The 22,200-nt window shown below is 43.3% G+C and overlaps 2 protein-coding genes across 3 annotated transcripts in view; one reads left to right on the top strand and one right to left on the bottom strand.

Moving 5' to 3' along the window:
• The window catches only part of SMPD3 (sphingomyelin phosphodiesterase 3), a 1,033,773-nt gene extending 1,025,461 nt beyond the window's left edge, over positions 1-8,312 (bottom strand). Inside the window, exon 1 of the mRNA XM_078669784.1 lies at positions 8,137-8,312. The gene's annotated coding sequence lies outside the window, so the exon portion shown is untranslated. The remainder of the gene's footprint in view (positions 1-8,136) is intronic.
• The window catches only part of LOC144798761 (uncharacterized), a 1,691,129-nt gene that overhangs the window by 556,241 nt on the left and 1,112,688 nt on the right, over positions 1-22,200 (top strand). Inside the window, exon 1 of one of the 2 annotated variants that reach the window (XM_078669783.1) lies at positions 8,892-8,900. The exons of the other annotated variant lie outside the window; for it this stretch is intronic. The gene's annotated coding sequence lies outside the window, so the exon portion shown is untranslated. Of the gene's footprint in view, positions 1-8,891; positions 8,901-22,200 lie in introns of those variants that run through there. 2 annotated transcript variants of the gene reach the window in all.

The following is a 22,200-nucleotide window of genomic DNA, read 5'->3' as shown; positions in this document are numbered from 1 at the left end:
CACCATGGTGTGGGATTGTGGCGTGGAGTTTGGCGGAGGGCCTGGAATACTGCAAGCGCCCTACACCTCGCAACAAACTGCCTTTGGACATGCACGGGTTGGGTGCCAGCTGACTATGTGATATTACAATTTGAAGGGAGGTATTTTAAGTAAGACAGATTTACTGACTTTGTTAAACGGTCACAATACCAAAATACAAAAAGTGGGTCTAGTGGCTCTTGCAAGGAGTCAGTATATCAACATATATAAAACAGACCTATCATCTTTGTAAAAAAATCTACAATAACAATAATCAGATCTATATTTCAATAATTCACACAATATAATGCTTAATTAAAGTGATTGTCTTAAACATGCCTTTGAATCTTTCTTTTAACATTTTTCAGCGCATAAAATGCTGTCATAAAAACAACCACAAGAGGGCCGCGCACTTTAGCTAAACATCAGACAGTTCCAGCTAAGAGTTCCTTCAAAAATAAAAAAGAAGGTATGTTCTCCTGCGATCATGCATTTAATGGGCCTAGGAGACTTACTGATTTTTTGTTTATGTTGCTAGTTTTCTGCGCCCCCCACTTCATTAAAAGAATGATTGGTGGTGTCCCAGCCCCCTTTAGGGGCCCACCATGATTAAAACAATATAAATAACCCACCCCTACCAGGCATTGTGGGTCGTTCCATACCAGAGCAATGAATAATAAATCAGCAGCTCCGGGGGTTCATTTAGTATTCATTTGTTTCTCTTTTGTTATTACTTTTTGGGTGTCCCAGTGTACGCTCATCTTTAAATTTTGTTTGCGGCTGTGGGGGTACCCCCAAAGCCCCAGCAGCCCCCTGGGCTGCGCAGGAACTGGCAACATGTTTTTATTTTTCAATTAAACAACAGGTATCCCAGTGCTCACCCGGGACACACCACAGCATTTCTCATGTTGGAAGACATGGAGAGAGGCTCACAGAACCTGCGGCCCCTGCCAGCTCCCCTCGCGGAAGCCAGCCACTCTTCAACTCTTTGGTGGGTGCCCACTGTGGGCACTCACCTCTGCCACACATTGGGGGCAGCGAGAGAGCCTCAGGACCCTGCTGGCTCCCCAGCCAGCACCATACTGTGTGATGGCAGGAGCTAGCAGCATTCTTTTGCTTCCGCTTGGGCGGAAGCAGCATTTTTCACTGCTGCTGCCCAGGCAGGAGAAAAATTCTGTTCCCTGCCCAGGAGAGTGCACTCCCCAAGGCACAGAACTACAGTGTCCCGGGGATGGCTGGGACACTGCACCATATCAAGCCCCAGGCGATTGGGTCCCCCGGTGCCAATCATCGGCTCTGGGATGGGGACGGCACAACCCCTTTCCCTTAACATTTGTTTGGCCTTGTGGGATGGGTTCCCAGGAGCCTCTTTCAGGCTTGGAGAGGAGGGCCACATGACCCCTCTCCATTTTCAAAATATTGGCCCCTGCGGATAGGGTCCCCTAGGGCCTCTCTGAGGCTCAGGCAGGGAGGCTACATGCCTCCTCCCCATTATAAAGTTTTCAGCCTCAGGGAATGGTGTCCAGAGGAATATATATATATATATATATATATATATATATATATATATATACACACACACACACACACACACACACACACACACATATATATATATATATATATATATATATATATATATATATACACACACACACACACACACACACATTGATATCTGCCTGTGTATGTATATAGATAGATAGATAGATAGATAGATAGATAGATAGATAGATAGATAGATAGATAGATAGATAGATAGATAGATAGAATGCATAAAAGGAAACTGTGGCTGTGTATTATGGTCCAATAACACATCAGGGGGTTCGTGTAGCATAAGCATCACCAGAACCCAAAGGTCCAAAGATGACTTTATTTGATCACAGTTCATATATCCTGTTATTTATTGTTGTATTCTCTATTTTCATAGATGCAGATTGAATGTGAAATATGCCTTTTCCAACCAGGAAAATGTTTTTTCTATGTATTTATTATCTAATTAGGAATGTTACAAAATGCTGCAAGTCACCTAGGTCACTTGAGGGCACTTATTTACAGTTTAGAATCAGGTCTTTAATGGATTATACTGTTGACTGCCTGTAGTAAAATGAAAAGAAAATATGTCGATATGTTGTTCAGAAGGTGGAAGCTAGGAGATAAGATTGAGAGTAACCCCCAATTTTGATTAAAGCAATTTTGATATATGAGTGATGTAATAGCAAATTAAGGAAAGTAATTGATGGATATGACATCGTCCCTGTGAAATATGTGTGAAAACACTGCTCCCGGTGCAATGAAAGCAACACTTCAGCCTAATCGTGTGCGGAAGGGATAGGGATGCAGAGGCCAGAGCCTAGTAGAGCTGTGCCTTGTCGGCTCTGGGCACAATGTATGCTCCAAACACCCTATAAAAAGAGGGCACTGGTGGCAGCCTAAGCATTCTATAGTCTTCACCCTAGTAAGACACCAATGCCACCCAGGGTGCTTTTTCTTGGTGCAGGCTCAACATGAGCCCTGAACCTGTCGCCTTACACTTGAGAGTACCAGCCCACATGCTCACTCCAAGACCCTTTTCCTTGACAATCCATCAAGTACCACCCGTCACACTGGAACACCATCTTCATTGAACACAGGTGCACCATCAACACGTGGGGGCGGGGTGATGTGTTGCTGTTACAACTGCTATATGAGGTCGGGTGTTGCGTTGCTGTGACAACTGATAGTTGCATGGCTCTGTGATACGTTGCTGTTACAATTGATCAATGTTTTTATTAGCAATTAATAATGGAGGTTTGATTTTCCTTGTTCCAGATAAGACACATCATTGTTAAAAAAAACTATTTACCAGGACCACCGAGTTTCTTGCTCATTCGTTAAAAAAATGCACTGTCTATTGGTATTAACATGAAATACAAAGATATTTCATCATCATTGCTTGGACCATATGGTGGAAATCCTTCCAGTGAGCTTCTGCCCAATACCTTGCCAACTAATTCCCGGTTCAGTTGATAACACCCACCTAGTCACCAGGGTAGAACTGGCCATTTAAGTTATTGGCCATTTCTGCACGGGGTCCAAAGCCACTGGATGCGGTTTTTTGAAAGCCCAGGGCTCCTTCTGTCACACTTTCCAGGTCTCTGGGGTATATGACACGAGGAAAAGCGGAAGTTGACATAAAGAGTTTGACAGAGACAGAACAAAAGAGGGAGAAGGGGAAGTGGGGCTGTTTTTTACATTTTTTCCAGGGATGCTTTTGGTTCTCATTCAGGCCCTGATAATCACAGATCAAGAGGAAAACATGCCAGAATCTGCCTTGAAACAATGGGTGGGGCTCACCTTCTTTCTTCCTATTCCATAGAGTGGGAATTCCCTTCTAAAGGAGTACCCGTGGAGGTAATATATATGTTTTTCCCACAAGTCGCCCGCTCTGGTCACTCAACTCCTTTCAAGGTCATACTCCAGGAGTAAAAGTTGCCATGGTCATGCAGAAACTTGGAATACAGACAGATCATCTATAAGAAACTTCATGCTGCCAATGCTGCCCTAGAGATCCTTATGGGCAGCCCCTTCCTGCTCTTTAAACCCCACAGTCCAGCACACGTTCAACTACTGTTTGCATCGCATGCCAATTGTTCCTTACCCCTTCATGGCAAACTAAAGCAATGTGTATGTAGGTGTGAACACATGAAAGCACATTGAAATATTTATCCTTGGAAATGGTAAATCAGCCAATCATCTTCCAGTGGTTTATGGAAAACAACAGAGCTGAGAGATGCTCTACGTCAAGGATGTCCAAAAATGATGAATCTGGTCCTGTTTATTCCGATTACTCTGAGGGGTCGAGAACAGTCACCTCCTTACAAATCTATTGCGAACTTCAAGACTTGGTATTACAGTGAGGAGATGTGGTTGATGCCCACTTCTCTCTTCTTGCAACATCTCAAAGTAGCTGACTTTTAACGAGCAGGGCAAGCTCTATTCACTGAGAAACGCATGTGAGGAATGGTCAGGTATTGGGTGAAAATGTACCAGTATTGCTAGATTGCCTTCACGTGTATCCAATTCCAAAAATGATAACCTGACATATGGAATGGAAAATGGTGGCCTAGGAAATGGAATGCAGCACTGTGGGAGAAGGGTGAAATGTAACCACAACATCAGTAAAGAGGAGGAGGAGGTGTGTCGTCTGTGAAAGTGGGATTTACAAGGGTCTCCTCTTGCAGTTAAGCAGGACAGCAGTGTAAACAGAATGAGGGATAAGTCAGTTGGCGAAGGGTTTCTGCTTTAGGACAGCACTGGGTTCAAAGTAGGCAATTCCCTAAATGTACGTCAACCAGCGTCAGATGTAGAGCAGCGACTTAACACTGAGCTCCCGTCGGACATGGAAGTATGAGGTATTGCGGATTCATGGCCAATCTGTAAGAAGCCTTTGCACCGCAGCAGACTTCATCCTCGAACACCCTCAATCCCTCAGCTTACATTACTTCTGCTGTGATCCCCGTTCGTCTACAGATAGCTCAACTCAAAGGGCGGGCTATACACAGAGCATACCCTCTTGCTCTCTTAACTTATACCCATCCATGCTTTACAGCACAGTGACATTACCACTTACCTCCTTCAATACACATTTATAAAAATATTTAAAAAAACAAGGAGCCCAGGCATTTCCATCAGAGACATTGAGCTACATGGGATCATCTTTGGGGAATTTGCTGAGAATAGTACTTTTTAAATAGTAACGAATCATGATTAATATGTGGTGAACCGTTATCTGCTATGTAGCACCAGGCTGCTTCCTTGCATGTGTTCCCCTGTACGAGAAACCTATAACATACGTTTTTCTCTCCATATATAACCAATATAATGCATGCAATCTGCCATTGCCAAGCAGCAACAACGTTTTTCTCTCCATATATAACCAATATAATGCATGCAATCAGCCATTGCCAAGCTGAAACAACGTTTTTCTCTCCATATATAACCAATATAATGCATGCAATCTGCCATTGCCAAGCTGCAACAGAAATCAGGCCCACCCTTGACCCCACCACGCCCCGAAAGTGCTTTAGCGTCACAACGCACTGCTGATCCAACATAGCATAAGAGCACAGTTAAACAGTTTCCCTCCTGTCAATCATCAATGTTAAAACACATAGGAACTCTCTGAAGATGCCCACAACGACGTAACTTATATCTATATATTTAAGACAATGATAAAAAACACATATCAACATTTTCCAGTGTCATCTGCCATACAATGTCACAGACTGAGCTGGTAATATCCACCATGGTCCCAGAACGTAATAATAATAATAATAATAATAAAAAGCACTGAACAGTTCTCATAGGAGTGCAGTGAAAAGTCACATACAGATTTGAAGATTGACTGCTACATTAAAAAATATATACAATAGTGGACTCTGTCATACAGTTTCCTTAAAAAAACACCTATATTGTCTACTTTCTGAAAATCCATCCACACACACACAAAGGCATGAATTAAGTTTTCCAACGTGTGCCCAGTTTGCTGCCCACCTAAAATGCTCCCAGCAGCATCTCTGTTATTGCTTATATTTCTCAGAAGCACGTGGCTACTTTCAGTGAAGAGCGAATACTGTCAAGTGAAAAAGAAACATGAGATTTCATAGCCCTGGGATAGAATATTTTAAAGTTGACAGTGGTGAAACAGCAATGGTGGCTGCTAAAGCCGGAAGAGAGCGATTTACTCTGCACGTGCCCACAATCGACATCCCAGAATAAATAAACCTGCTATGTGTGTGCAAGCCTGGATTAGGCGCACGTGCCCCTTCCGCAAAAAAGCAACGTGCTAGACATGTCTGCTGGGAGATCTGCTGGGAAGAAGACAAGCATGACAGGCCAGACTGAAAAACACCACCCAAAAGGCATGGCAGGAGAACAAAGATGGCTGACATTCCATGTGAAATAGGATAAAAACAACAAATCAGGCTGAAATAGCAGCAGGAATGCAAGTTTCAAAGGCACAAACAGCGTTTTTGGATCCTTGAAATCATATTACGCTTGCACGTGCATCTCTGAAACATCGGTCTTGCAAAACTGTGCAACTTATTTTCCTGGCACAATCGAAAACGCCCTCTACAATACACAGAGCCCCAAACACAGCAAAAACGATGTAGATGCACGAGCCACGAGTCGATAATAATGAGAGGTCTGCACCATGAGCAATAGAAAGCTTTTTAACAACACACACTCCCCACAGACACACGTCCAATTGTCCCTTTGGTCTGTCATGTGACGCTCAGCCATTGCGCCTCCTCGCCCACTAATCACCAAAGCTTTGAAATTGTCATTATCCTGCCTGAATTAATTTGCTAGTGCCACGTGCCTGGCCTGCTTTGTTTTCCTTCATTGTGGCGCAGAATATCGCGACACTACGACGGGGTGAGGTACCCACCGGTAAACTGTTCTACCCGTTCTTAACAAATAGCATTAGCATGCTATTGTAACTCAGCATGTTTGTAAATTAATCTTAATTATTCAGGTATATCAAAGTATTGGAGCTGAGGAGAAGGCTGGAGAGCAAAACCAGATAAAGTTAATTGGCCAGGAAGCCGGGATTACAACTCTAGGTTCCATGTTGCACAGTAAACAACTTAATCATTGAAGCACAACTCCTCCCACACAGGGCATGGTTTCCGTCTGCCCTTTCTACATTGTTATGACTAGGGTGGACGTGGCAGGGAAGACTTTTTTTTCTTTTTCAAATGAACCCCGGTCCACAGTGCTGCAGAACCAAGTGGTTTCACCTGTGTAAGTTTTGGAACATTGCACACGAGTGAAACACTAAGGTTGTGAAACCCGTTCCCTGTCATATAAACTGTTTCTCCAGGTGAAATCTGCCATTTCCTCCTGATCTTCGCGTTCAAAATGACACTGCCGGTACATTATGATTTTAGCCTGATATTTTACTTGGAATCGCCAGGGCTTACAAGTGTCCGTCCCTCTGAGACACATTTACGCTCGCCTACACTGCGCGCCTGTCTGTGCCTGCACTCTGGCAGAAATCACTGAATAAACGCCTGCAGAAAGAGCTCTGCGGCGTGCAGGCAGTCACCATAGGGAACACATTGTTTGTACTTTACAGCGAATATGTCCAGACGCAGGCGAACGTCTCCATTTCCAAGAAATTCCATGCGGCGAGAAAACAGCCATTTCCACCTGTTTGTCCTAGGGACTGCTATTTCTAAAGAGTGTTTGATATTTGCATGCCAGCTTTCCTATGAGCCGTGGAAATAAATGCACGAGGAAGGGCAGAGTGCAGTCTGCTAGTATTTCTTGGATGGCTGATTTCTCTCTCCCCTTGGAGACCACATACACGGAGTTCCTCAGCAAAACCACCTGCCGGACTCTCCACTGTTTAGGAAATCAACGCAGTTGATAAGTTGCTCGTCCATAACAAGAGTATGCGGGTATTAAAAATATGAACAAACATATGTATCTAAACGCAGAACGGTCCCAGAAAGAGACGCAGATAGATAGATAGATAAATAGAGAGCGAGACAGAAGGAAGGAGAGATAGAGAGAGAGAAAAGGGAGGGAGATATATTTTGACGTTCTTAAGAGATTATACACGTTGGTCTGCATAGCCATGAAGTCGGTATCAACATTTTTTTTTTAATCGACTTTTGAACATTTTTCTACGAATTCGGAGCATTTTATTCGAACTAAAACGTGTCCAAAGCATGAAATCATTATGCACACACTAGCGATAATATCTGGACAATGTTGGCATATTGTAGTCACTTGGTCCAATAGAAGGTATCAAATCATTGCATGTTAGGGCTGGGTGTCAAAAATGCTTAGAGGTCTCCTGCAGAAAACGGAACGCACGTTTTTGGTGACAAAGTAGCAACCATTTTAAAAAATAAGATGTGAGCCCCACCTAAGGGATGCTACAAAGAAATCAGGCAAGGTGCAAGACTGCGGCTGTATAATGGGTTCCCCGGTGGAGGGGTCTGGGGTGTAGTCTCACTCGTCTGCTGCCTTCCATGCTCAGCACAGGGTCCCTCAGGCTGAAAAGCATCTCTAGGCAGAGTAGACAAGATGCACAGGGGCGCCGAAGCTCGTGTAGTTAGTTACCTGTGGTTCCTCCAGTGGATCGGGCAGCAGGTGGCTGCAGGCGTCCCGTTTGCTGCTGTGCTTCCCTCCGATGCTCAGCAGGAGCTCTCTGAGCGCGTGGGCAGCGGTGGTGCAGATCCCTATTCGCGTGGGCCACCCTCGCGCTGTGTGCCTCTCAGTCTCCCTTGCTCCAGCACCTTCAGCTGCGAACAGCTCCCTCTACCCGACCTGGCCCCGCCCCCTTCGGCGCGTGCCAGACACAGCGTCACCCCATTGGCCACGCCTACCCTGCCTCGCGCGTGTACGGGGACGCTTGAGAGGTGAGGCGTGTGCGCGCTCAGTCCGCCTGAAACCTACCGTACACTTTGTCTACGTCGCAGCCCTAGCAGGGTTTGGGCAAAATGTCTGTGGCGGCCATCTTTGTAAAGAAGATATTGTTGGATAATAGCGTAAGAATATGTAAAAACTCCTGCTGTTTAAATACTTTATTAGAATTTTTCACAAATGGTCCAAGAAAACATTTTTTTCAAATAACATAATTACATATTTTTTTATTTACTCTTTTCATGTTATAGGCATTGAGCTACACTATTTTTAAATATTGTAAACTCGATATTTAAATTACGCTGTGGATGTTTATAAATATTCATTTTCTACAGTTTTCACAATTACAATGCGAGATTAAATTTCAGTTCAAGGTAACAATGGCTTATTCCGACTTGCTGTGCCGCTTTGTTTGTCTGCGTCACCGGAAGTGTACTTCCGTTTCCATGACAGCAAGTACGGTAAGCGTGTGATTTCAGACCCATTTCTTATTAAACTTGTTTCTTGAGCGAATGTCATTATGTTATGGATATCAGTCGTTAAGGGATGCAGGTGTTATCAATGGCAGTGTTTCAGGCAACCCTGGAGCCCCGTGCTGTGTTGGTATTTGACGGTACATAGCTACAATTTAGCAATGTTGTACAAACACCAGGCACCATAGATGTGATGGACTTTTACATATGCAATTAAATGCGTTCTGTTCAGGGACTTGCTCCAACCTACGGCGCAGCGCATTATTGTACCTTCGTGCGCATAATTTACCCCCGCCCCTCCCCCATACAGCATAATTTCTAGCACAGTGCCATATTTTTTTCAGTGCAATTATTTTGCAGGCTAGGAGGCGGGCTAGGGGGCGGAGCTTAAGGCAAACATTTAATGGAATCTAGATTTTCCTGGTGTGCCTTATGGAGACAGTTTTTCTATCTTTAGAGTGTTCTTGTTGCTCTCTTACATGTACAAAAGCATAACTTTAATAGTTACTATATGTGCAGATTGCGGTTGCATAAATGTCACATAAATCATTTGAATTCTGATACTATATACCATAGCTGCCAAGTTTTGAATTTGCTTATATGGGACTTTTTCATGGTTTTAGCGTCCATATGTGTGACATTTCAAACCTTAATGTGTGACACTTTGGGAGACACTTTATCTGAAGTTAAACAAAGAAATTATGTCCCTGAATGTAATAAAGTGATAAATGAGCAAGTGTAAACCTTTAACCAGCATTTTCTTGGCCCATTTTTCTTACCATATATTTTCCTCCGAGGGGCCTTTCTTATATGCACTGAGGGGTGAAAAAGTTAGCATGTAATCAGTCAATATCAATTAACAGTGTAACCTATTTTGCTATACAATAAGGTCCAGGAATCGGGAACTATAGTTAAGGAAGTTTATTACAAATTAATAATCAAGTTCGGGTCTGTATCCCTTAATACCATGCTTTAAAGGTACAGAATAACAACAGTTAAGACCAACCTCTGAAAGAAATTGAGGCAGACCAATATTAGGCTGACAGGCAGTTCAGGCGCAGCAGTACAATGATTTGATGCTCCGAGAAAAGTCTAAGGTTCACTCGTCTATATATTAAGTAATCTAAATCTCCTAAATCAGAGTCCAAGCTAAGGAGACAGTTCCATTCCCTAAATAATCTAAAACATCAGGGAATTTCCATAAAGTAAATTAGAAGTAAGCAAGGAAAAATGATGTAGGAAGGTGTCAGCATTTCAGAAGCTCGATCAAGAGTGTTCTATGTGTCAGAGAATAAGTTTTTGCCTAAGCCACACTTGGGAAAGAATCAAAGGTAACTATAGAGATCTAAACCTCTCAATGTTTATGGGAAGTGGGAAATGAGGGGAGGTGTCTGCAAGAGAAAGTCTGCAAGGGGTACCTGAAAGAAGACTGGAAGAGTTCTGAATTCAGATGGTGTAAACACTAAGTTGTAACTCACAAGAGTCTTGTGGGTAACACACCTTTGTATGCATCATCAGGGACCCATTTGTCTAATCCATTTTTCAAATTGAAGATTGCAACATTAGGGCGAAATCTCAGACTGGACATGGGAACAACATCTTCCCATGCACAGGTTAGATCTCAACATTGCTGAATAAGCCTTTCACTTGACGCACTGGCTCCTCACGTTCTTTCGTCAAGGCCTTCTTCTCTATCACTTGTACAGTGATGTATCTATTCTCAAATTAACAATGCAAGTGAACACCTGCAAGAAATTTCACGTTAGCAGAAAATGGAAAACAGTATTTATGCAACATGGTGACGAACAGGCCTAGGCAGGACAAGCTAAAGCGTTCACTCAATGGTGCATATTTAATATGTGTGTGCACATTAAACACAAATGAATGTACGTTTCTATTGCATTACATTCACATGTAACACACAGTAAATCTTTAGAATAATCATGAGCAAGTATGGCTAGGTACTACATTTTAATTCAAATATATGTGTAACATTAGTGCACACATTACATAAACGTTTCAAATGAAATCACAGTCTGCATATATGAGGATGGTTTCTATTTCGCTTGCTAATCAATAAATGTTATTCAAGGTATTAAAGCACTCCTTATGAAAGTCGAATTTCATCTTTATAGTAAGCACATTATCTACTAACTAAGGATGGTTTATTTCATCAAGACTTCAAAGACTATCAATCAGTTATGGTAAAAATACACAATGTGAGTACATTCTTTAATCCTACTGTGAATGCTTTCTTAAATAGTAATGTCAAGTGTAACACTTTCATTAATCATTAAGCCACACAAGAAATGTGCTAAGTGCATGTTTATGTTATGCATCTGTTAACTAATTGTGACCTATTTGTGATGTGTAAAGGGTGGGCAAATTTGCGCTGCACCAACCTCCATTGTGTAACTTGGACACAAGCACACCTAATTAAGATCATAGGAAGTGCACGACTAGACCTCTCACACACAGTCCTACTAAGCTATACACAACACTATACATTTTATACATTCAGGCAACACAAGCTCTTTGTAATCAATGCAATTGCAATATCAGCAGTTGTTCTTAGTGTTTTTCCAAGCACTGACTACCTTTTGTGGAAAATACAAGATCAAGAGTTAAATAAAAAAAGTAACTGGGCTTTGTTGGTGACCTGAGGAACATAGGACTGAAGGGCTGAAGAATGAAGCCACTACAAAACTATTGTCATTTGTTGTTCTATAGCAAACAAGGGACAGTATGCTGATGCTGAGATACATTAAGTAGCTATGTTATGAATAGTGCCTGATCTGTTGAAGTCTGCAAAAACATTTTATATTACACTTAAAAAAAAAAAATCATGGATCAGATTAAAAATAGTTATCGCCATAGTTTTTTATAGCGCAAACTCGACCTTAAGGTATTGGAGCTCTTTACATGAGCAAAAGTTACATTACACAAAGACAAATTCGTTTTTTAGTTACTAGAAGAATCACAGGATGTTGAGCCGATGCAGAGACTAGAACCTAGTTTCCCAGTTTTAAAGTCAGCAGGTCTTCCAATCACGCCACATCCTTTCTAACATTTAAATAGTAGAAACACATGGAAATATAGTGATTAGAACCCCATTGAGGAATAGCCTGCTTTTAATTCCTATATGCACACTGTGGCAAATAACACAGGTGATCAAAACACAGCTTTTAGTAAAACATGTCATCTTACTTTAATTGCTAGGCCATGAGGTTAACTTCTTCATGAGCGTACTGCCTGGGTTTGACCCAGAGGTGATCATCCAATACAATCAGTGGCTTTTTGTTGTTATAGCGGAAGCTCCGCCCTTTAGGTGTTGCTACGATCCCGCCACAGCTGCTAGTGCTGCAGTGAGAACCAGTGGAGCCTGCTGCGAGTCATAACCCAAAAAGCACGTTCTCAGCTGAATTATTTAAAATTGTACATCCGTTGTAGCCAAACATTGCGTGACACTCTCACACTTTGCGGCAATGTGGACAAATGATTGAAAAAAAGTGTTAGTCTAACATGAGATGTATGACACTTGGCAGGGCTGATATACAATTATGGCTAATGTGATCAATTTGATTTTGTTACGAATAATGAAAATTGAAAATCCCCCAAGACCAGGTAATAAGTTATATAAGAAACTCACGCCATGAGTTAGGTCTTGGGGATTTTTTGGTCTAATGAAGACCTTCCAACTCATTTTACTAAGAACGTTCTTAAGGAAACCTTAATGGGGCAAAATGGGAACAGGAGATTAGAAATGTTAACCATGGTTCTCTCTTTTGAAATTTCATTGACATTAAACCTTACGCAGAATTTGAACCTTTTCTTCATCACTTGATTGATCCAGCTGCCAGAAGTTACTTTTGAAGCTAAGATATGGCATTTTGCCTCCACTTGCTTTTTATGCCAAATGGGAATGCAACGCTGCTAGAAATACCGTCTGCCTGGGTTGCCATCAGGCAGAAGAGACTGTATCACATTTTATCTTTTTCTGTCCTGGATATGCCAGGCCTAGGCGTTGCTGGATTATTCCGGTATGTAGACAGTTAGGTGGTGGTCATTATCGTCAGGTGCTCAGACTTCTGTGCACAGAAACAAGAGAGGTGGAAATCTGTGCAGTTGCTAAATATCTCCAATGGAGCTAGACTATTAGATCTAAGATCATGGCCACCTCTGACAAGGCACAAGGAAATAGTGAGCCCTAAGCCTGTCCTTATGCCTCTTATTCTCTAATAAATTTTGCTGTTGTAATTCTGTGGACTATTGTGAATATAAACCGTGGGATGTACCTACTGGATAACGTGTTTTTATCTGTCTTGATTTTCCTATCATTGTATTTTATCACAATATTTGGTATTGTTTTAAAAATGGTTTTTAGTTTAGTGGATTTTATAATAATCTGTATGTTTTTGTGGTAGTTTACGTATTTATTATGTATGTTATGTTTTTTTTGGTTGCTTTTATTGTTGAAAGATCCGAATAAAGCTGGTTATGAAGATGAAATGCTAAAAAAAGGAAAATTGAAAATGTTTCAATTCTGAAAATGTGAAACTGAATTAGACATTAATAAGGTCTGAGAGGGGTATTGGTCTTTGGGATGTGCCAATTAATACTATTCTGCACTTTTTACTGGTAGGCGCTTACACTCTTTTCTGAAATCCTCCATCTCTCACATGAGCTCTGTTTTCACGACCGTTATTAATCTGTCCTTCTGCATCCTTGCTTTTCTTCCCCTTCACTGTTCCCTTTTACACCCACAGATGTGCATGTTCAATCTCTCTCCTCACCTCTAAACACACCATTTTCTTTAGTCAATATTACATCAGCTGCATACCCCATTCACACATTTACCTATTTAATCATAATTAAAATTGGCAAATATGGAACTATCACTCCGTGCACTTTGCTGAGAGGCCAAGGATTGGTTGTGTACCTTTGTGTCCCAATTGGCAGGCACAATGAGAAGCTCACACTGCCTTCATCCCAAGTCCTAAGCTATTAATTCTTACCCCACCATGAACACTTATGCAATCCCTCAACCCACAAAGGTACTTAAAGGCAACCTAGCTCATAGTATGAACTTTTCAAGAGACATATCCAGCTTAAATCCGGCTCTCCGCAGGATCCTTGCCCCGCTAAGTGTCTTGGTAGAGTAGCCCCCGCCATCAACTCTTTGCTCAACCCGGTACTTAATCTGTCTCTAAGCACGGGAATGGTCCCCCAGGCTTGGAAACACGCCCTGATCTTGCCGCTCATTAAGAAGCCCAATCTGGACCCATTAGTTCATGCTAACTATAGGCCGATTCCCCTTCTCCCAGCCTTGGCTAAGGTGGTGGAGAAGCATGTGCATACCTCCCTATCTAACTTCATTGAGAGTAATAATATTCTTCACGATACTCAGTCAGGTTCTCGGACCAACATGAGTACGGAGACTGCTCTTCTTGAAGTTACTGATGCCATCAGGGAGGTACTAGACACTGGAGGAAAGGCCATTTTAGTTATGCTGGATTTGTCGGTGGCTTTCGACACCGTTCCCCATGACGGTCTCCTTTTAAGACTCTGGGAGATCGGAGTACGTGGAACGGTGTTGAAATGGTTCGAGTCATTTCTGGCCGGCAAACGGTCTGGGCACCACCTTTCTCCGCCACTATGCCGCCGCTGGAGGTGGGGGTGCCGCAGGGCTCTATTCTAAGCCCCACCCTTTTTAATATCTATATGGCCCCTCGGCAGTGGTGGCGGAGTCGTTTGGTGCCCAGATCGTATCCTACGCTGATGACACCCAGCTTCTCTTTACCTGCTCGAAGAGCTCTGACTTTGATGGTACTCAGATTAGAAGCTGTTTGAGGGCGGTCTTCGATTGGTTTAGGCAGCACAGCCTTAAATGTAATTCCGATAAATCGGAATAGCTTTTTTTTGGCTGTACGCCTGATCCCAGGTGGAAGGCCTGGTGGCCCCCGGACATGTACCCTCCGGCAGATGCTTCTTCCAAAGCAAAAAATTTGGGGTTTCAGATTGATGATGTTCTTTCTTTTGGGCCTCAGATCCGGGAGCTTTCAGGGAAATGTTATGGCATCCTTAAAATGTTAAGGAAATTCCTTCCTATCCTGTCTTTCGAGCATAGAAAGATCACGGTGCAGGCACTGATAGGCTCACGCCTAGATTATGCTAATGTACTCTATTTGGGATTGCCAACATTTCTGATATCACGCCTCCAGATGGTGCAAAACTCCGCCGCAAGGGCCATTTATGGCCTTCAGCGTAGAGCGAGTGCATCAGAGTTGCTTAAAAAGCTCCATTGGCTACCTGTCGCAAGAAGGATTACTTTCAAGGCTCTCACCCTTGCTTTTAAAGCGCTTCACCAGATTGGGGCAAGATATATAAGGAGACGCCTGACATTCTATGTTCCTTTTAGAAGTCTGAGATCGTCCTCCTTGGCTATGGCTTCTGTTCCTTCCATCAGGCGGGCTAGAATTGGAGGACGCTCCTTTCGATGCTTGGCACCGCGATGTTGGAATTCTATGCCCGTCTCTCTTAGGAAAATCAGTAATTTACTGGTTTTCAGGAAGGAGCTGAAGACATGGCTTTTTACCCAGTAATTCCCTTTGTTTCTTGCCCTGCCTTTGCCCTGGTCTCTTTTTTCGGGTTTTTGTCAAAGCGCCGGGACACTCCATGGAGTAGCTGTGCGCTATAAAAGACCCGTTTTAACATAACATAACATATGTTGCATGAAAACCTAACAAAACTCATCAGAAAAAAACGAAATACGCTTTAGTAATACATGATAACTCAAATATGAAAAGTAAATATAGACTGCATTACTGACATGGATTACCTTTCAGGTTTAGACAGTCAGAACACAGCACTGTGAATGTATATAGCGATCACTACACATGATGAGGTGCTGAAGAGCTTTACGGCAGGGTCGAATGCTACTCCATGGAGTCTTGAGTTGAGGGAGTCTACAGACCCCTGCAATTTAACAGGGCACTAGTCAATACCAAAATAATGATCCACATGATCAGCTCTTAGCTCGCCACACAGCTACTCCTCAACCCAGGGCCGGACTAGAAACCGAAACCTGCCTTGGCAAAGAGCTCAGCCGGCCCCAAGTCGGGAAGGGGGGGTGGTGGGGAGGGGGGCAGGGGGTTGCGAGCGGAAAGCCATGTGCCGCTTCTGTTTCTGGGGGCTGAGACTGCAGCCCCTGGTAACAAAACTGCCTCCCCAGGAGTCTAAAGCCGGCCATACCCTGGCAGCCCACCGGGGAAATGCCCAGTGCTCGCTATGGCCAGTCCGGCCCTGCCTCAACCCAGAGACGATAGAAATTGTAGAGGTATGGAAAATCTGTCTGATTACTATATCGTACATCCCTTCCATCAACTAAAGTCGTAGAGGTGGAAAGAATTCTTACTGAATTCACAATATTTATGTGGTACTGGCTACAACTTAGAATGGGTCGCAAAGCCTCATTTGGAAGACTGGACATATTCTTCCTCCTACTGATGCAGACAGACTCTGGGCCAAGATAAGGGGACTGAGACATATCTCAGGAGACCCAAAAACTGAAGCAAAAGGGTGGGGACTGTCCCATAGGGAATTCTAATAAATATGGTATTTACAGAGGGAGTGTCTGTTGAATACAGCAAGCTCCCCTGGCACTTTTTATTATAAGTCCCAGGATGAATGGCTGTCTGTGACTTGACACACTATAAGGAAGTGCAGCAGACATTGCTACATTGTGAGGTTAAAAGGGTTAATGGGGGTGAGGACTTTATCATATGTGCGCTTTTTGGCACCCTCTAGACACCATAAGCCTGCTGTTCTAAAGAATGGCGCCAAAAATAACTTTTACCAAAGTACCTCGTAATCTGCAGTGCATCACGTGGCAGTGGCACGCTCCTGCACAATAATCCGCTGCCAATCAAGTTCGTAAGACTGACTGTTCTCTTTTCATAGTGTACAATGATATTTTAATCACCCACTAATAACAAATGATTCACCATGTTTAAGCATCTCCTCAGAAGGGAAACGATGAAAAATAAAAACACCCACAAATGTGGGTATACAGAGCACAGGCGGTTTTTGTCAAAGGCAAGCTGGGACCTGGCCCAGGGTGGCTTACTTCAGAGGGGTGCCCTGAGCTTTCCTATCAAATGGCTTTTTATTTATTTTTGGAGAGGCCCAATTACCGTGCTGCACGTGGTTTCCACAAACACACAGACCATGCTGGCCACTGTGAGAATGCAAATCCCTGATCAGAGTCCCCAGTATCTCTTCACTGTTTCTCACTGGTTTCGACCTGAAGTTAGTGCTCTTCACTATTCTTCATGAATATTTATGAGATTTACACCCACCCTGACGAGTTACCAATATATATCTCTTTTTTGAACGTGGCGGTCCAGCAAGTATCTCATGCATTCAGTAGATTCTATCTTTCTGTGTGCCGTGCCATGTTAAGCAGATAAGTCAGAGACTACTCCAGACCTGTGTAGAGCCCACAGGCCCTTCATTTTTTTGCAATGCAGCATAATTTAGCTCTCTGCTTATTCCACAGCATCTCTGTGTTACCCTGTGGGCCTGTGACAAAGGAAGGACCTTTCCATACACTTAACTCCTTCGATGCTGATGACGGAACTGCTCCGTCATCAGCTGCGGTGGCGCTGTGCTGATGACGGAGCGGTTCCGTCATGGCCCGCTCGCCGCGCCTGTGCCGGGCGGATTCCGCGCCTGCGCTGGGCGTTCCATTGAGCGGGCGGGGCCATGATGGAACCGCTCTGTCATGAGCACAGCTCAACCGAGGCTGGTGACGGAGCGGTTCCGTCACCAGCATGGGCGAGCCGCGTGGCCGCCCCGCCCCCTTAGCGCTGCGGCGGAATAGCCGCCGCAGCGAAGGTGTTAAACAGAAATCTGTATTTATGTAGCTCTTTCACCAAACTCCTAAAAAAGTCTAATATAAAATTCTATAAAATTATATGAAATTGGTATCAATTCTATCGACCCTGGAAGGATTAACCGCTGAAACTTCTTAATCAGGATTTATATGGAAGACCTGCACATCACACTCTGATTGCGGCAGAAACTACTGACCTTGCTAAGGTGAGCATCCGACTGCACCAAGCAGAATAAGAGCCAGTCTCCTCATCTCATTACATCAGGAAGACTAAAACTGTCACCTCATCTTACTTCACCAGGGAGTATGGGAGCTAGTCCTTTGAATTCACTGCCCTAGGGAGAATGGTTGCCAGTCTCCAGATCTCACTACACCAGGAGGATTGGAGCCATTCCCCTCATTTCACTCCACAAGGAAGACAGAACGCTGTCCTATGCACCAGCGCCAAGGTTGGCACCATGCAATATTTTTCTGTATTTTTAGGTGCAGGCCAGTAAAAATATTGGAAAAACTAGTATTTGTTTCTTCTGAGACATAAACCTAAACCTCCAACTAGATGGAACCTCTTTAAAGGTTGTCTGAAATGTTTCTGAATACCTAACAAAGCAAACAGAGAGATAATTGCCATGTAATATAATACTCCTGACTATTTTACAATAATAATTTTTCACCTACAAGCTTTGGCTGTTCCAGAATAGGAAGACTAAAGACATGGGCGGTATTTTCTTTGTAACAGAGATGGTAGCTTTAGTCGGCGGCTGTTCCCTTCCTGAAGTTCTTATTTTACCCCCTTTTCCCATGCTCACTTACTGTTTGGGGCAAAGGCAGGCCTGGTCATGCCACACCTGCAGGGGACATTAATACAAGCCCAGTACCGGGCCAATCCAAAGGCTATTAAAGCCCTGACCTCACGTGATCTGTAGGAATCCCTATGTGCGCTGGAAGGATCGGGGCCGCATTTGAGCAAGAATACATTCCTGACCCACTTGGTCCTGTCTGGCTCTTGATGGAAGGAGTCCCGCTGCAAATCTGGTCTTGGCTAATGTTGGCTTCCTGGGGATGGATTCCTCGACAATCCTATTTGACATTCCTCACTAGGTCCTGCCTGGAAATGCCTGGTCTTGTCTTTGCTGGGAACGTGGCCGCTAAAAGGTGCAGCTGGCGAAGAAGGAAGGAAAAGCCATTGAGAACGTCTCACTTTAAAGGGATAAAAAATTAGCTAGCATTCGCGCCAAGAATTTTCAATTCTATTAAGGACACGGAGGCGAGGATTATGCTTCTCTATGTTTTATTTGCTACTCACAGCAGCCAATGAAAAACGTTTTGTATGCAAATAAAACGACATTTCCCATGATGCTTGTCATTACATCGCATCCTGTGTAGCCCTATAAGAGCCTCTGTATCCTGTTCCTATTCCTCTTTCTTTGCTGGAACCTTGACAGTCAATAACATTAACAATTTCAGTCCAAAAATAAGGAACATAAGTCCCAACAGTCATCCTCCGACATGGAAGAACCATAGCCATACTGGAAAGTTCACGTCTTCTGAACCAGAAATACTTCTGCTCCGCAGTCTTTTTGAGAACCTGAAAAGAATGAGACAGGGAAACCCGTAACTTCTGCTTCTACACCAACATTGTAATAACGCCGGGTGGGATAATCCTCGCCTCCGTGTCCTTAATAGAATTGAAAATTCTTGGCGCGAATGCTAACTAATTTTTTATTCTATTACAGGACCGGAGGCTTCGGATTATGCTAGTTTAACGCTTATCAAAACACAACTACAACTATGTCACCCACCGGTTTAGAATAAACTGTTGAAATGTAGACTGAAAAAACCAATTAGCATAATTTCAAGATATCTGGCACAGTAGAAATCAACATAAAACATTGAAATGCCATGGCACCATGAACAGAAGATGCTCCTAAACATTTGGGTATGAATACTAGGTTCTGTCAACTGAATTTAACCTCCTGGTTATAAACCGCAGACACATGGTTAAAAACATCTGTAATGTGATCACCAAACAAGGTGAACATCCTTCATAAGCCTTACGGCAAGGAACCCACATATTTTGCAGTAGCTGGAAAGTATAATATATAACAGTTCTTGACAAATTGTAGTACTGACATTAATACTAAATGAAACTCCCTCTGGAGTAGATACTGTACCTGTAAAATCCAGGGCTGTCTCATCGTAGAAACAGATAGGTAGATAGGTTTAGAAGTGTAGATTGGACGAAAATTGCTGTCCACATATAATAGTTGGCCGTTATCAAATAAGTAAAGAACTATAGAAACATGCCCAGAGGGGAATATTTAGGTTTGGGAGGGTTCACTACCCTAATATCTTTAAATAATTAACAGAATATTGGCGAAAGCCCACTGGTTTGTCCATTATTCAAGGATAACCTGCAGAAAAACGGCTGAACGGCCATTGCGAACCGAACAATACGCCAATCCGTATTATATTTCCCAATAAAAACATTCACAATGTGGGGAAAAATCAGTCCCCACAGAAAAACATGCGTCATGAATCTACCAACGAACCCAGCCTCCCCATGCTGAAGAGTATTGTGTGTAAGTGGAAGGACCCGGGTTTGTGAAAAGAAACGCCTGCAGCGTGTCCGAACCCCGGCCATTTTCATTGGTGCCAGACCATAGAGAAATAGCGCCCTTATGGACTACCGGGCGCTGTTGCACGGAGGTCATGGAGTATCGTGGAAAGGCACAGAGCACTCTGAGCAAGTCGTAGCCTGTCACAAGGAGTACTGGAAACCAAGTTGGGGACTCCCATAAGGGAGATGCCAAGATCGCTTTTGCTAACGTGACGTGATATTGGAATCTGCTCTCCGACAATTGAAAGGAGTGGAGGGAAGCACAGGTCAGTCCCACCGACAGGCGTGAGACAGGGCATTCATCGGTTTGCTAATAGACCTGGTCTCCAGCTGAAAAAGCTGTATGTGAAGCATCAGACCTGACGCGTCGTTAGGATTACGTTCCAGGAACCCGAGATTGGATATTTGTGTAATCCAAGGGAATCTTCACTTTGAAGGGAGGCGCCCTCTGCTTTAGCCCAGTTCAGCATGGATTGAGACCAGGCTTTCAGTGTCAGGGGTATTCAGCTTTGCAGCGTCTTGTGATAAGCCTCTTGGCTACCACCAGACCTAAGTCTAAAAATCTGGGGGTGACTCTTATGTTTGTTACCCCAGGCAAATATCCCTGTAATACAGGCTTCCCACATGTTAGGGAGTGCCCTGTCGGTGCTTGTGAACAAAAGCTGTATCACTCCTCTCCAGTAGTTTGTAGCTTGGGGCACGACCATAGCACATGCAGTAGCCCGGCGTCTATCAATTTATTTATTTATTTTTCTTGGTCAAGTACACAAAAAGAAAAGAAAAAGAAAAAAAAAGGTGTCACTTTATAAATGTGCATACAATAATTTTCATTACATGACTTGTTAATCATAGTTACATAACCTTTTGCATTCTTCTGCAATATCCAATATAATACAGATACACTTTATACATAAAATTAAAAGGTCAACATAAGATAGCAGGTAACAACTATAGAAAGGACATATGTGTGGCCTTGTTAGCATATGAGTCACAACCCCTCTCAGTTCCAACACTGTGGTGGGGTGAGAACACGGGTCAGTATACTGCGTGTATGCACTTTCCCCGGGTCTCTAATCAATTTTCAGTTTGCGTGGAATTTAGAAATTGTACTAGTGGTTCCCCCAAATCCTTTGGCCGAGAAGCCTGTGGTAATTCCTCTGCATAAGTTTCTAGCTGTGTTTTACAGTATGTCATATCTACTATCCAATCTTTACATTTCGGTACAGTCTTGTTTCCCGATTTCATTGCTATACGTCTCTTTGCTAGCAATAATGCTACCACTAGGAATTTTCGTCCACTTGCCAGCTTGATCTTATACATGCCTAGCAAACATACCCGGGGCGTGTTGGGTATCTGTTCTGTCAGTATGGTAGTAAGTGTATTGGTTACCTCTGACCAGTAGGAGTGGAGTTGTGAGTACGACCAGGCCACATGTATGAAATCTGCGTTATGAGCACCGCATCTGTGACATTTATCATCTTCTCTCAGACCGTATTTATGGAGTTGTGTAGGTGTGTAATGTAATTGGTGTAGAAACTTAAAGTGTATCATTTTCCAGTTGCAATTGGATGTCAATAGCTGCAATTGCAAGCAGCTGTAATCCCAGTGTTCTGCAGTGATGTTTCCCCCTAACATTTCTTCCCATCTTATTTTGGGTTTGTTCTGAGCGTGAAATTGTTCCAGTTGGGCTGCGATATATAATTTTGTAACGAGGTCAGAGACATCTGTTAGGCCTGTAGCGCATTATGTGTCAGCGGTTCATTTGGGAATGAGGTATA

The sequence above is a fragment of the Lissotriton helveticus genome, chromosome 12 (genome assembly GCF_964261635.1).
Source record: "Lissotriton helveticus chromosome 12, aLisHel1.1, whole genome shotgun sequence".
In the NCBI taxonomy this organism is placed as follows: domain Eukaryota; kingdom Metazoa; phylum Chordata; class Amphibia; order Caudata; family Salamandridae; genus Lissotriton; species Lissotriton helveticus.
The sequence above is the reverse complement of the archived record's forward strand: the minus strand, read 5'-3'. Positions and strand labels throughout refer to the sequence as shown.